This window comes from Phalacrocorax aristotelis, chromosome 7 (genome assembly GCF_949628215.1).
Source record: "Phalacrocorax aristotelis chromosome 7, bGulAri2.1, whole genome shotgun sequence".
In the NCBI taxonomy this organism is placed as follows: Eukaryota; Metazoa; Chordata; class Aves; order Suliformes; family Phalacrocoracidae; genus Phalacrocorax; species Phalacrocorax aristotelis.
The window spans coordinates 34407316-34420252 of NC_134282.1; the positions used below are offsets into that span (position 1 = coordinate 34407316).

A 12937-nucleotide genomic window follows, 5' to 3' on the forward strand; every position below is an offset into this window, starting at 1 on the left:
CCCTACAGTCAGCAATCATAACTTGTATGATGGGTTTTTGAAACCTAGACTTCCTGTAATTAGGTGCCCTTTTATTCATGGGCTGCCACTCAGATTGCCAGGACAGATAGCTCCCAGGGCTGGCAATTGCTAGAAAGTAGGGGATGCTTTGCAGAAATGACTTGTGATTCATTTGTTTAGCATTCCCCGCTTTCAATTTTGTGAGGACAGCTTGTATGGGACTGAGTCACATGCAGCTCTTCTCATACTGAGTTTCTACTGCCTGCAGCCTCTGCCGAAAGTCAAGGAAAAAATTGAAAAGGCATTTATCTGCATCTCCATATACTCTATCCATGTTAATTGTCTAATAAATACAGAACAGCAGCTAAAAGGAAGGATTTCACGTTGTCTTTATCAATTAACTTAAAATGGTGTAAATTAATCTCTAGGAATAAACACTGAAACAAAAGTAAATATAGAGTGGCCAGGGTTTGATCCTTTTTGTTTTGTTTTTGAGTAGTAAATTACACTTTTGAAGTCAGTGTGCTGTTTGTGAGTACAACAGAAACTTTATGTATCATCTCCATACTACTTGTTGACTCAGCTACCTTTTAATGTGCAATATGCTTATGTTGGAGAGAAAATGTTTTCTGTGGCACCTATGAAATGTAATGGCAGCTTTTAAGACATCTAAATGTTCCTCATAAGCCACAGGAACACCTGATTTATAGAAAGCTGTGGTAGTGAATCTCCACCATCTCCAGCTGTGCCAGAGCTGTTGGAGTGCAATTCTGAAAGGAAAGGCAAATGGCAAAGCAAACTCCTTCACTACTGCTGTGCAGTGTCTGCAGAATTGTAGGGCAGAAGTAAAAATGCCTACATGAAACTGACATTAGAAAATGGATGTAAGTGTTGGGTTTTTGATTATAGGATTCTAGCTTATCTACATTTAAAGAAGTAGCACAGTTAGAAATATAATGACATTTGGTTTTGTTAACATTTTGTTGGGTTTTTTTTAGTTTAAGTAAGTTCCCGGGATAACAGTCCTGGGAACCGTGAGGATGTTATGTACGTTATCTGCTAGCCCTTGCTGAATTTTAGTATTGCCATACATGAAGTACTATTTCTACCTTTACTATCTTCCAGTTAGACACAGATACGGCTATGGCAATAGTTTCCCGTCTTGGTGGTTCCTGGAGGGGTATGCCCAGAGATGCCTACAATTTACATTGTACTGCAGGCTGGAAGAGCTGTGGCCACCTCAAGTACTAAAGGAGGAGAAACAATGCCCTCCCCTAGCCAGCTTCTTTAAATTGAGCATGCAGCCTAAATCCACAAGTTCCCACTCCGTTGCTCGCTTAGCCAGAAGAAGGTGTTAAAATTTTACGCAGACACATACCTATTGAGAGACTCAAACTACATGTTCAATACAGCCGTTCCATGCCATGAGGCATTTTCCAATGTCTCTGTTCTTCGGGGCTGGCTTTTTCTTAATTCAAGTAACTCTATAATATGCAAAAATTTTTGCTGCCGAGTGAGGTTCTCAAACAACTAAGCATTGTGATATTCTTTTGCCACTCTTTCTGGAGGCTTTGCAGGACTCTGTTCTCCTTTCTTTTCTTCCCCTACATCATATTTCTGGCTACCCCATCTGCAAAAGCAAATTGGTTGGTAACTTTCAGACAAGTTTCGAGGAAAACATTTAATCTTCTCCATCCAGAGTAAGCTCTTAACTTATCTCTATCTCAGTTTAGAAGATGAGCCACAAGTTGAAGTTTAAGACTAAATTAGTGGCTATTCCCTTATCTGTCTTCATTAGGAAGGCATTCACCCTTCTGATGAATTATATGTTTAAGCACGTACTGCATGTTTGCAGTTACAATGGCTCTTACTCATCTCACCTGTTGCTGCTCATCTGCAAAGCTGTTTCAGTACCTTCCTTTCAAATGTCTTAAAAACTGGTTTTGTTGTGATAATGGTTGTCAAGGCATTTTGCTTACTGTGCTCAGCAGTTGGTTTTGCTTGTCATGCTCGTCTCTTCAGCGCTGTCTTTTGCAATTGCACAGTCTGCGTATGCTCACCAGACTAACTGCTTTTCATAGAAGTTATAAAGCACTTTGCTCCATGTTATCTGTGGTTTTCATAATACAAGAAACTTCTCTGGGCGTTTGTGTTTGCTTGCTTTCCACGAACTTTGTCATCCACAAATGCCTTCATACTTGAAGTCACTGTAGCAGAATACTGGGGGCCAGGGGAGCGGGAGAAGGAGGAAAAAAAAACGCAACCCGCAGACAAAACCAAAAAAGAACTAGATTGTGCTGCCTCCTTGATAACTTAAAAGACCTCTGGGAAGGTTAGAGAGACAGCCTGATGCTGCCAGAAAACCAACAAGTACTTCTCTGCTGCTCTGTTAGGAGACTGTGCAGTTATGCTGGATTAAGGTGAAGTTATCTGAGTAACTTAGAAGAAGGAAGGTCTAACCACCATGAACTACTTATATGCAGACATAAGTGATATAAACCTGCGTGCTTGTGTTTGGTTAAAAGATGTAATATATGTGGCTAGTTTTAGTAATTTTTTTTCCCAGCTCGCTCTTTATTTTGTTTGGAAATTGTAATTAAAAAAAGAGAAAATTTCTAATGCTGCCTGTTCCTTTTGCTAGGAAGAGTCCTCAATTATACCAGCTAGCTCCCACAGGCTGTTCTTCAGTGGGTACACTTCAACCCGTGCTTTCATTGCAAAACAGTAGTGTGGCTAGATAGCTGACAAAATTAAAAGGAGACTGCAGCAGTATGCATCTGGGGTTCAGAAGAGAAATTCGAAGGCTAAGGAGGAGGGAAAGAGTCTGGTGTGCCAGCTGTGCGGCCAGAATTCTGAAGGGAATTCAGGTGTCTTTTTATGTGGCTCTTGTCGCATTTAAGAGATCAGGAGATCACTAAAGAAGGCAAATCAACAATAAATCCTGTTTGACATGTCTTTGAAATAACATCATTGTCTTTCTTTAACAGAAAATGTTGCTGCCCTGACCAGTAGTCATGAAGAGAAGAGGGTGAAGCAAATTTCTCTGGAGAAGTCGGAATTTTGAAACTTTCAGTGGGATTTATTGCTGGTAGCTGCAGAAGGTTTTGCCAAGCCAACCGTTGGCGTTAGAATGGATGAAATGCCTCAAACTTAAGTGGTAACTAATTTTTCTGGCATCTTTTTATTTCCCTAATACAGTATCATAAAATAAATTATATGGATTACAGAAGGCACTGTTTTACTACTCCCAGAGTTTAAACAGAGTAATCATGCACAAGCCAAACATTGCATGATTCTGTAATTTTGTGAGTTTCCTTTATTAGGAAGAAGCTGGAATTTCAGTATCTGATTATTTACTTGGTAGTTGAAATTTCTTCCTGAGGTTCATCCCATCTCTTCATTTTGCTATTACTGTCAGTGACTGTCTTCCTACCAAATGCCTAGCAAAACTGCAATTTGAAACAAGCTGTAGAACCATCTCTGTACCTGTTTTTAGTTATATGGTGAGTAATTTGGGTGACTTCTGGAGCACACGAAAAGACACACATAGTATACTCTGAAGGTTGCTCATTTCTTCTAACAATCAACAGTTCCTTGAAAAAGCTCTTTTTCATTTTTCTTTTCTTTGCAGTTCTTACTTGTTTATCTTGTTCTCTGCTCTTCATCCATTCAGAATCAGGTACAAAACACCTGAAATACTTTTATCTTATACTTGAGACCTGTACTATGTGTTTACCATGTCAATGTACTAAGGAATACAGACTTGTGCTACTTCTAAAACTTCAAGTGGGAGTAGAAAGGCCCTAGCTTCTCCTAGCTCTCCAGTTGTAGGCTCTGTCCCTTTGTAAAAGCGAGTGAAGTGTAACCAGTCACTAAAAACAGAAGGTTTAAGAAGGGAGAAGGGGGGGAAATTACCACACCTTAAGTAGTGTAAGATGATGATTCAATGTCTTTTAAGAGAGGGAGTAAAAGAAGGTGGTCTTGCACTTCTCAAAGCCTCACTGAACCTATGTACAACAGAATTTTCCTTAGTTTGGTTATATTGATAGAAAATAGTAATGTAACTGCATATACAAAAAATGACACATCTCCCTTTGTCTTCCATTTGACATGAATAAAAAAAAGGAAATCTGTATGTGCTGTGGTTTTGCTTGCTACAATTTTTAAATGCTAAGAATTCAGATTTTCAGACCTGTATAATGGCTCCTTATACTATCCTCTGTTCTTGAGGGTGAGAGGGAACAGCTCTGATAGTATTTTTATGTGACTTCTGGTAGACAAATTAGTACTGCATTTCTGAACCTTACAGGTATAGCTGTTCTCTATGGTCCAGATAAGGTATTTATTCCACCTGTGTATCATGGGCTGTGTTAAAACTTCAATGGGAGAACTGTAACTGCTCAAGAATAATTATGTCCTAATTTCTGTGAGGGTTAAAGGCAGGATTTTAGAAAACGTTCAGCATTAATGTTACCGCCCTGTCTGAAATCTACATTAAGGCTCCTTATGTCTCTTGTGAGAGCACAATCAGGCCAGCCCTTAGGAGCCCCCCCACCAAAAGTGTGCAGCTTGGCCAGTGCCTCAGTTGGTCAGGAGGCTGGTGGGTTTTTTCCTAACTGGTTTTTCCATCGTCACCAGTTGTCTGGTTTGTTTCCAGGGTGGCTTGTATATTGTCTTTTTTCCCCTACTTCTATCGGCAAGAGGGGAGGGCTTGCAGATTCTGTGCATCTGCAGTGGTGACAAATGAAGCTGAAAAGAGACTTACAAGAAAATTTTTTTTTTCAAGTTTTGAAATTTACTGTGCTCTTTTTAAAGCTTTTTCTCTGTTCTTCTCCTTAGCTCTGTGGTCCTTTCTCTTTGAATGGGTGCACATATACTTAATAGATCTCTAATTCATTGACATGTGTAATGAGAACATGAGGAAAAAGACAGTTCCAGTTCTTATGTCTTTATTTTGCAAAAGCTGTGGAGCTGGGGGACTTCAGTGTGCTTTCAGATTTCCGTAAGACACTTGAGAGCCCAAAAATATTAGCAGCACAAGTTAAAAAGCAATACTAGTCACGAAGTCCTACTCATTCTGACTAAGGAAAATGTACCGCCTTGGCATGTCTTTATCCAGCAGGTTAGGAGATACAAATAGTTTACAACTGTCGTCATTTTAGAGGAAAAATTCTTAGAGAACTGGAAGGTGTGTTGTTTGTTACCTTGTACATTGCTGCCTGGCAGAGCAAGCTTTTCTGTATGCACCCAGCCTTTGTCAAAACAGCACTAACTGTAAATCTACCAGGATAACGGCTTCAGCTGAGGAAAGAGGTTCCCATAATTGTTGCTGTATTCAAATTACCATTATTTAGCTGATAACAGTGACAGTCATGGCCCTGGAACAGGAATAAGGATGCTGTGAGATAGATTTCTCTGCTGGCACAGGAAGATCTTAATAGGCTGCACATCAAGAAGTTTCTGTGGTTTGAGGAAGTGCTGGGTGAGCTGTGCGGGAGGAAGCCTGGGAAGAGCCAGGGGTTGCTCTTTTGGGCAGATCTCCTTCCTGCTGGAGATGCTCCGGAGCAGCCTAGGTGGGAACTGATTGAGGATGCCATGTGAGCAGATTCTTTCTGTTTGTAAGAACAGCTGGAGGATGTTGCATGGGAGGTGCTCTTGGCTCAGGGATTTCAAATGGGAGGGTTTTCTCTCAGCTTGAGAACACATTTTTTCCGCTTGACTCACTGAGTGAAATCTAAATGAGTGATAAAATTTCTGAAAGTTATGGTGAATTGGTTAGAATAATAAAAAGTGCATTTATCATCAGGAAGGAAGAGCAAAACAAGGGGAAAGATTCAGTGATGAGGAAGTCACCACCTTCTCAATAACAATGGAAGGCTGTAGGCAGCTGTGCAGCTGACAGAGGTGTGTTTGGTAATTTACCATCAGAGAGCATTTTTCTGGAGCTATTATCAACCTCCTCTCCCACACGCAGTACCCACATACATTTCTGTAGGGACACTTTCCACTGAAAAGACATTACGCTACAAGCGTGTCTGCATAGGTTAATTCATCGTATAGAATGAAGGCCTATGCATGCGTGAAAGGAAACTGCCCACTAATTCCTGCAGAATCCATTTTTTGTCCAGAAACAGCGGCAGCCTTTGCTTCTTCATTTTGGCTTGGCACACAGAGCAAGGAAAGAACATAAAATACTGGCACTGAAGCAGAGTCTGGTGTGATTGATGTATACTGTAGATAAAGCTAGGTATCTGCAGAAGACAGGGAGGGGCTATTGGCATAAATGCATTTTTAAGATAATAACCATAAAAATATTCCTTTAATGATTTTACATTTCTATACTGCATTTCCTTTGTGTGTACGTGAAGAGTTTGCCAGACTTCAGCTGCCATTTCAGTTACTTTGTACTTAACGGTTTGAAGAAGCGTTGGGAGCAGAGGCACTGTGTTCTGTGTGCTGCTTGGCCAGAACAGGCCGGCTGCCTTCCCCATCAGCGTCGCAGGAATCGCAGAATTGTATTGCTAAACCAGGGAAGAGATAGGGTAACATTTTAACTTCAATTACATATGAACAAAAGCAAGATTCAAAACCCAAGATTTTTAGCTCTACCTCAAAAGGAGCTTAAGGATATTAAATTTGGGATGTGTTTGAGTTCTGGGGGTTAAGGAAAGCGTGTGTTCTTCCCCTGAGATCTGACTTGCTAGTTTTTCAGGTCCAGCCAGGCTGTTTCAGTTGAGGTTTAAATGTCTGAAGGGGATGATTCAAAATGGAAACATTGACAGAGTAAGCAATGGTAACATAAAAATATTTATTAAATGTCCCTATACACAATTCTTTCCAAAGGGCAATTCTGATTTTTCACTAGTTTCCCTTAGTCTCCCTTTTCACTTATACTTATCTATGAAGTCTGCCCCATCACAGGTATGTTAAAAATATTGTCTCTGTCAGTTCATCTGATAAAAGGAGACCGATGTGTGTGTTTGTTAAATTTATGCTGGTGTGATGACTCTCCCTGGAAACTTCAAATAAGCAGAACAGGCAAAATGGAAAAATCATCTCATAAATTTACAAAGCTCCAAACCAGTACTGCTCTTCGTTTTGAACAGGCTCCTGTATTTTACATCAAAACAACTTCGCTGCTGGGTGTTGGATCCTCTAGCTCTTATTGTGGTAGGGTGGAAGATTGCTTATTGTGGGAGCAGTGAATTTTCAGTGATGGCAAGATAAGAGGCCTTGCTCATGGTGGGGTCTCCAGTTTTCATTTGCTCAATGTTCATAACAAATTAACCCTCCCTTAATTTCTATCACATGAAATTAGTGTATTTTATTTTGTAATTTCATTTATCAGCTGTTCCATTGGTGATAATTAGGTTGTATTTTTAACATTGGGTCCTTTCATTCTTCTCTAGCCTGTTGTGTGACATGGTCTTGGCAAGAAACACATTCCCATTCTGGGGAGGGAACCAACCCCAAAACACTAACACATCTCAGCTCCTGCTAATTAAGAGAATGATAAGCTTCTAGGATTGAAAAAGGTAACCAACACACTTGAATCTGCTGCAAGCCAGAATCATTTCATATGAATAAATTTCTTATTGACTTGGAAAAGATTACATATGTGGTTGCCATAAAAAGATTTTTTTTTAAGTGCTGCCCAGATACTCAAGAGTTATAGCCTACAGTACTAGGGCTATTTTTTTTGCTACAACCTGTAAATCAAAGTTGTTACATTAGCTCCATACTCTCCTTATTAGGAAATGGCATATAGACAATTATGTAAATACCATACTTCTGGCCTGTCTGTTAATATTAAGAGCAGAGTGAGGAAAGGAGAGAACAGAAAGCAGCCACATCTAAAAATATACCTGAGAAACGGAAGTAAGATAGCAGCGCTGCGTGCTATGTTAAGAGAGTATGTCTTCACTTCTTACAGCGCAGCCGCTCCTGCAATGTAGTCACCCAGGTATGTATTTGAACCACTGGAAGCTGCCAGTGTTGTGCTGAGCACCAAGAGTCCCGCTGACCCTGGGTTCTGGCCAGAGTCAGAGCCCACGTACACCACAGCATCCACCCCGTTCAGTGGGCTGCTCCAGCAGCTTCTCTTCTCTCGCCTTTTAACTGAAACACCAAATAACAGAAATACTTGGAGGCTTCTCAGATTCCAAGGGTTTCTTGGGAATTTATCCAGAATGCAACTTTTCCTTTCAAACATAAATTTCTTTAACTCTCTTCAGTGTAACTCTGAAAATACTTTCAGAAATAATTGCTGATGATGCGTAGTCTGTCTTCCTTTGTTCTTATGAAGCAGGAGGTTTTTTTAGCCCAGTCATCACTCTTAAACATGAACATTGGCGTATATACGTATATTTTAAGCAACAGTGCTTCATAGGTGAATAGCTAAGGGTTTTAATAGACTTCAGTATAATTCTGAAAATACGTGTCTTGCATTATTTTTCGGCCTTGTCTTGTATATCATTCTTTATACAAGTTAACCTATTTTTTGCTAAGCTTTTATTTTTAGCCCATTACTTTCCATTTCCGGTAATGAAAATTCTGTGTGTTCTCCAGAGAAAAACAGCAGGTTGCATGTTAACTTGCACTGTTGTGGTGACACTTTATGATTTGTGTTACAGTGGCATTCCAAAGATATGTATCAAAATAGACTCTCCCTGCTGAAGGAGTATGGTAGGCAGTGTGCAAACATAATTGGGACTGTTTCTTTTTCAATACTAGATAATAAGGTGTGAGGCCAAATAAAATACAAAATTGAAAGAATCCCTATTCCAGATTATTTAGATTCTTGCCTCCCCACCCAGACTTTTTAAGGATACTGCAAGTATGCTACTGAGATGTGTGATGGTTTTTTTATTTATAGCCCTACCCAAGATCTAACAGTTACTGTTTAGTTATGTTTCTCATTGCACTGTGTCTTACCAACAACTTCTGGGGTGCACTGCTGTTTTCATGAACATCTTTACCAGGCTAAAATACTTCAGATTTTTCACAGTAGATATCTGGAGTCAGTAACTAGGAATAAAAGTCGCAGGAGCCACCACTTGATAAAAAGCAGTGACAAAATGTTTTCTCCTGATCAGTGCAGCATTAACTAGCTGTATCACCAGTCAGAGGGATTGAATCTGTCTAAAAGTTTATATTTTTAGGGAAAGCACTGCTGAAAATACAGTTGGGGAAGACAACTTTCTCTTATTGGTACTGACTTCCTTTCTCAGGTTGTTTTTTTGGCTGCAAATGCAATTCAGGTACCTAACAATTTAAAAATGTATTTCATTGCAAGCAGAAGAAGGGATGTGTTAGCAATTTTCCTTTCATACACTTCAGACTTCCTGTGCCATCCTCTTTTGTCATGGTTTCAGAGTATATGTGTTGGCAGTCAAATCAGTATATTTGACTTTTGGCATAATACTGTTTGGTTTCAACATCCATATAAAGCTTACTTAGGAAGAAACACAAAACTCAAAAATGTAAAGGTGGCATACTGTAAGAAATAACTGTGTATTACTATAATAATGCCTATTGGAACATTTTTGGTTTTATTTATTACATCAATGTTGTGGCTTCATTGTATTTAAGTTTAGGGCGTAGACTGGGGTGAGTTCACAGGTGTTAAAGGGACATGAAATTAATCAAAATTTGAGTTTGCCTTTTTAATGGAAAAGGCATTTCTTCAGCAGCTGAAGAAAGGCAGCACCAAGCTCATTGAAGATAAAATAATCCTTGCCTAACTGTATGCATGTCACTGATTTTCAAGTCTTTGGCTGATAATACCCATTAAGCTTGATTTCAGTGATGGATACAAAAATTAACCTTGAATATCTGAGTGGTAGTGACATACTTGAGTCTTGTATCAGTCAGGATTTGGTTAACTATCTAAGTATCGCTGCAAAGAGAGCAGACTCCAGCTGGCTGTAATTAGAGCTGAATTGTTCCATGCCTTCAAGACAATTTTTACATTCATGGAATCTGCAGCTTTCTGTTGTCCTCATTTCCTGTAACATAAAAGTACTTGTATCTCAAAGAATTTATGGGGGGCAAATAGTGAGAGAGGCTATACGGGTAACTCTTATTAGCATCCTTAGAGGTCTGGCTGAGAAATATGTGTTGCAAGTCTTTAAAAAAAAAAAAAAAAAAAGACCCCAAACACCAGGAGTCATTGCCAAAAAATTTTATTTCAGTTGATTAGAAGAAAAGGTGGGTCTTTAGAAAGCACAGTGGGTTCTATAAAATCTGAAATCTGTGCTCTGTAAATCTGGCTGTTAATGAGAGACTACCAGCCTATGTAGGAAGAAACTTGGATAGCAACTCAGGAACACATGTGTCATAAAACAGTCAATGAAGATTCAGTAATTCAGTAGCTATGGGATACAGCACTAAAACTGTGATATATCACATCCAATTTGTTGAAGTAAGTCTCCCTTTTTTTGTCCTTATGCTGCTGAATTTCTAGCACTGCAGTAGTAGCATTCGCTTTTACAGATGTCCTAGCTTCAGGAAACACTCATCTTGCCTTCTCTCTTCAGTACTCAGGTCATTGTGACCTGTACTCTGCACAGCCTCTGTTATTATCAGCCTTTATTTCAACTCACAATCGGGACTAGCAAGTTTCAAATTATTATTCTTTGGAGAAGAAATAGCCTTTGGTTTAGTTTGCATGTAAAATTATGCATTGGTTTTCCAGTGGTATCTAATGTGGAAGGTATATGCTAAGAACTGCGCACAACCCAACAAAAAAAAAGGGGGCGATTCACATGATTATTTTAAGAGCATCTACAAATAGATATTACCAGTCCATGGCCCTGTGTGAATGACACTACTCTGTATCTTGAGAACAGGTAAAACAGGGTCAAGTCTTTGATTTACCTGAACTACTCACAGCTCTCAAGGAAAACATTTGGCCCTAGGGAATCTGTTGATGGAAGAATGGTGCTAATGCAGCCCCTGCCACAGAGGGTGTGACAGACTGCTCCAGTAATTTTAAATTACTGAAGTATTCTTTTGAAGGCATACTTAAGCACAATGGAAAGGTTTTATGCAACACGGTAAGTCAATGTGAGCCCAAGAGTCTTGCCATGATGCCTACATAACACTTGCTGCTGTTGCTCTGCTAAAATCTCTACTGACCTCTACTTCTTAGGGTGTGGAGGGTAACAGAGCTACAACAGCTACCTCACTACTGCTCCTAGCCACGCTGTGGTGTCCCTTCCGAGGTGAACGTTTGGTGCTTATTGCTTCATGAGCCCATTCAACTTCCTGACCTGGCAGAAAATAGAAAATGCCACTTCACCCTCATGTACAGGATGATTTGCTGCAGTTTGAAAGCTGAGCTGGTTCAGAGGTGTCAGTAGAACAGCAGTGCCGGTGCAAGAGAATGGTAAGGGTACATGAGGGTGAGCATCTTCAACTAATTTTAGTTTGCAGATGTCTTATAAGGGACTAAAGGAAGTTGACAAAAAAAAAGAGCAGATAAATATGTACAAGTCAAATTCCTTCTTTATTAAATGTGAATTAAATATTTTCATAGGTAGTAATACTTGCACGCATCTCCTACTGATGACCTTCATATCTGTATGCATTTTCTTTCAGATTTAGATCTTTTCAGACAGGTGTCTCCAGCAGTGGTTGTGCAGATATCTGAGCTGCATTTACAAAACATTTTTGCAATATGGCCATATAAGTGGTCCTACTCAACTTCCTGCATGTGAGCAATCATTCTTCAGTGCCGCAGCATTGTTCACTAGACAAACATAGGTAATTAGTGCATGAGAGCGCTTTTAGTGTTGCAAGTCTGAAGTGTAGAATATACGCACAGGAAATAAGTTGTGTTCTGAAATAAACTTTTTCAAATTTTTGTGTACTTGATTACATTTCTAATAGAGAATTAATATACATTTCACTATTTAGACAAGAATGCTGTACTTACTGAACTGCTGCTGTGAAAGTTTATATTCTCTAAGCACAGAATTTAGAATCACAGATTCTGTTTATTGACTGAAGTAAGTCTCTTAATCCTCAGTATCTAGATAATTTCCTTGAAACTTTACTATGACAATTTTGGAAAAAAAGCTGAACAGATAAGGAAGACCCAGAAGAGACAGAGGACCTGGGAAACTATGGGCCAGTCAGCCTCACCTCTATCCCTGGAAAGCTGATGGATCAGTTCATTTTGTAGGTCATCTCCAGGCATGTAGAGCAAAAGAAGGTTTATCAGAAGCAGTCAGCTTGGATTCACCATGGGGAGATCATGCTTGACCAACCTGATAGCCTTCTATGATGGCGTGACGATGTCTCCCATAACAGCCTCACAGGCAAGCTAAGGAAGTGTGGGTTGGATGACCAGACAGTGAGGTGCATAAAGAACTGGCTTAACAACAGAGCTCAGAGGGTCATGATCATGCCCTATTTGCAGAGTCTGGTTGGAGGCCTGTAACTAGCGGTGGTCCCAAGGGGTCTGTGCTGCGTCCAGTCCTGTTCAACATATTCATCAGTGACCTGGACAAAGGGATAGAATGTACGCTGAGCAAGTTCACTGATAACACAAATCTGGGAGGAGTGGCTGATACACCAGAAGGCTGTGCTGCCATCCAACGAGACCTGGACAGGCTCAAGAGCTGGGCCACCAGCAACCTCATGAAATTCAACACAAGCAAGTGCAAGGTCCTGCACCTGGGAATGAGCAACCCCACGTACCAGTATGGGTTGGGGGTTGACCTGCTGAAAAGCAGCTTCGTTGAGAAGGACTTGCGAGTGCTGCTGGACAGCAGGGTGACCATGAGCCAGCAATTTGCCCTTGTGGCCGAGAAGGCCAACAGTATCCTGGGCTGCATTAAAAGGAGTGTGGCCAGCCGGTCCAGGGGGGTTATCCTCCCCCTCTACTCTGCCCTAGTGAGGCCACATCTGGAGTACTGTGTCCAGTTCTGGG

General features: G+C 40.3%; 1 protein-coding gene across 5 annotated transcripts in view; it reads left to right on the top strand.

Moving 5' to 3' along the window:
* PEAK1 (pseudopodium enriched atypical kinase 1) overlaps positions 1-12937 on the top strand; it is a 130810-nt gene that overhangs the window by 52205 nt on the left and 65668 nt on the right. For 3 of the 5 annotated variants that reach the window (XM_075099941.1, XM_075099946.1, XM_075099943.1), the window contains exon 2: positions 2988-3157. The exons of 1 other annotated variant lie outside the window; for it this stretch is intronic. The gene's annotated coding sequence lies outside the window, so the exon portion shown is untranslated. Of the gene's footprint in view, positions 1-2987; positions 3158-7409; positions 7536-12937 lie in introns of all 5 variants that reach the window. One more of the 5 variants, XM_075099942.1, reaches the window with a different exon arrangement.